The sequence below is a fragment of the Engraulis encrasicolus genome, chromosome 5 (assembly GCF_034702125.1).
Source record: "Engraulis encrasicolus isolate BLACKSEA-1 chromosome 5, IST_EnEncr_1.0, whole genome shotgun sequence".
Taxonomy (NCBI): Eukaryota; Metazoa; Chordata; class Actinopteri; order Clupeiformes; family Engraulidae; genus Engraulis; species Engraulis encrasicolus.
The window spans coordinates 34,489,000-34,492,774 of NC_085861.1; positions in this window are offsets into that span (position 1 = coordinate 34,489,000).

A 3,775-nucleotide genomic window follows, 5' to 3' on the forward strand; every position below is an offset into this window, starting at 1 on the left:
TAGAAAGATAACACACACACACACACACACACACACACACACACACACACACACACACACACACACACACACACACACACACACACACACACACACACACACACACACACACACATACACACACACACACTCCGTGACACACAGGCCTCTCTCAGAGTGGGTGTGAAACCAAGCTGTCAGCACCCCTTTTAACCAACTTGTGTATACCATAATTTACTCATTTATCACTATGCCTTTCTTTTTCTGTCTGTCTGTCTCTGTCTCTGTCTCTGTCTCTGTCTCTGTCTCTCTCTCTCTCTCTCTCTCTCTGTCTCTCTCTCTCTCTCTCTCTCTGCTCTGCTCACCGCATTCTCTCATTCTCTCTTTCTCCCTGTCTCTCATTCTGTCTGTCTGTCTGTGTATGTTTGTCTGTGTCTGGCTTTCTCTCTCTCTCTCTCTCTCTCTCTCTCTCTCTCTCTCTCTCTCTCTCTCTCTCTCTCTCCTTCTCTCTCTCTCTCCCTTTCTTCTTCTCCTTATCTCTCTCTCTCTCTATTTCTCTCTCTCTCTCTCTCTCTCTCTCTCTCTCTCTCCTGTGCACATTCACTGCCCTGCTTCTCTACTGCACCTCTGTGGTGGTGGGCTATAGATGTTTGGCATCGTGGTCCATGGCCATGCTTTTGTAGTGAGGAAAAATAAATAAGTAAATAAGTAAATAAATAAATACGTCATCTCGTGGGACAGATATAATTGATGGCAGGCCAGTATAGCCCCCCGGGTCGCTAAATTGCCTACCCCTGTTCCATTCTGATTTATATTAGGTTCTATTCTATTCTATTCTATTCTATTATATTATCCCACCTTATTCTGCTCTATTTCTATTACTATATTCTGTTATTCTAATTCTGTTTATTTTTGTTCTAGTTGATTTCAATCTATTATATTGAGAAATCCTGCTGGTTAAAGTGGCATTAACTCTCTGCTTCACACTTCCTCTTTCACTATCCCATAGAGTCTGACTGATCATCATGCCAATTACTGGAAACCTTTGGGGTCACACACACACACACACACACACACACACACACACACACACACACACACACACACACACACACACACACACACACACACACACACACACACACACACACACACACACACACACACACACACACACAGGAATGCATACCACTGGAATGTGGAGAGAACCATGCTATCTCTGAAGCCATGAAAAATGTAATCATTTAACCCCTTAATGCACGCCGTACTTCAGGTGGCACACTGTAGTTATTGAAAAGTTAAGTACCATAGTACTACAATACTATGACATGTATTAGTCATGCACTACGGTTATTGTTCTAGTAACAGCAAATTTATAATGCTTAACGATTTTAGAAGATTTAAACAAAAAAAAACATGCAAACCATTTTTGCAGGTTGAGTCTGTGTTTGTAGTGTCACTCTAAAGGTTTCCAGCGTGTGTTTTTGTGTATCAAGTCAAGTCAAGTCAAGTCAAGTCAAGTGTATACGTATTATATAGGGGTGATTTCATGTTGTTATCATATTTCACCAAGCCTCAATGAAAAAAACAGAGTAGGTGTAAGAGTAAACAAGAGTATTTTTTTTTCATTGATGCTTGGTGAAATATGAAAACCAACATGAAATCACCCCTATATAATACGTATACACTAGCCTGAACTAATTATTGAACTCGCACGCAGGCGTACATGAATGTTCAAACACACATGCGCATGCGCACGCACACACACGCACGCACACACACACGCGCACGCACACACACGCGCACGCACACACGTGCATACAAATGCACACATACACCTGCGACATCCTGTAACATCCTGTGCATCCCCCCACCCCCCACCTCCCAACCACCACCCACTTTCTCAACATGCTTCCCCTCTTCAGGTTTTAAACCTCAACCCTTTTCCTCTCTCTCTCTCTCCCTCTCTCTGTCTCTCTCTCTCTCTCTCTCTCTCCACCCGTCTTTCATCTTTTCCTCAAATCTCGCTCTTTCGTCTTGATTTTCAGATTTCCAGGGTGGTAGCTTCCTCCTGATCTGTGTCTTCCTGCCTCTCTCTCTATCTCTCAACCGATCTAGTTGCCACCCACCTGACACACACTCTCACACAGCTACATAGAAAGACACACACGAACACACGCAACCCCCACATACACTTAGAGAATATACACACCTGCGCACTGCACGCTCTGGCGACGTGTCTCCCACTCTTTCCTCTTGTGATTTCGAAGAACAGAGCTGTTTTTACACACAGACACACACACACACACACACACACACACACTCGCGCGCACACACACACACACACACACACACACACACACACACACACACACACACACACACACACACACACACACACACACACACACACACACACACACACACACACACACACACACACACACACACGGCTGTTTTTAGAAAAGTGCTTCATCCGCACACTATGGAAAGATGCCCTGAAAATCTCAGGCCCCTTTTTCCCTGCACTTTTCTCTCTCTCTCTCTCTCCCCCTCTCCCTCTCTCTCTCTCTCTCTCTCTCTCTCTCTCTCTCTCTCTCTCTCTTCTCTTCTCTTCTCTTCTCTCTCCTCTTTCTCCCTCCACCCTCCACCCCTCCATTTTGTCATCTCCTTTTTTCTCTCTCTGTCTTCTTTTCTTCTCTCTGATTTTAAGCTTGGTCTTTTATCCCCTCCTCATTTGTAAGACAGAGGAGAGTCTCTTCTACTCTATCAAAGAGTTTGTCAGTTTCTTCATATGTACAGGTCACAAAAAGAAATTACGTTTCTCTCTCCACACCAGGGATGTCAAACGAGAGACTTTCAAATGTGTATTACAGTTGGCCCACACACATCAATAATATATAATGTAACAAGACTTGAACAAGAAATGTTATGTGTCACAGGATGTGCAGATACGTTTGAACTACCATATATGATCGGAACGAGTGTGTGTGAAATTTAACTATGAGTAGGAAGTGCATGTACGCATAATTTCAGTCCAATTTTTCAAATAAATATTGAGCTTGGCCCGTGTCTTTGTTCCAGATTTTGATTTTGGCCCTCAGTCAATTTAAGTTTGACACCCCTGCTCTACACCATGAAAGGGCATAGACACAGGATTGACATTTATAGACATCAAAGTGTAAGCCAGGAGAAGTAACATGGATGGACCAATAACAGTAAAGTGATGGAGTATTAAATAACCACTGAGTATTTAACATTGGTGAGTGACAGTGATGGACCAGTGATGGACCAGTAACAATTGTGATGAAGTAGGCCTAATAAATAACAACTAATCATTTAATATTGAACATTTAGCGTATAGGGGAAAAATGGAATGGAAGACATACATTGTAATAATAATAGTAATATACGTAACAAACTGTATGGCATTATACTATATTACACACATATGTATGTACCACACACACACGCACACACAAACATACGCACAAATGCACGCACACACACACGCGCACACACACCTCAAGCAGTGAGGATGCACCTTGTCAGTACTGTAAGCTGTGACAAAATCCACTCTAAACCTCTCAGTAGACATACGCACACCTGCAACACTGTCTCTCTTTCTCTTACACATGCACAAACACTTGCACACACGGACACAACCACAAACTAAACCACTCAGTACACGCACACACACACCTGCATCATACAACAATGAACAACTTCGTACATGCACAGAGAGAGAGAGAGAGAAACGACGTTTGTCTGTTTTGAATGAGACGAGACGTGATGA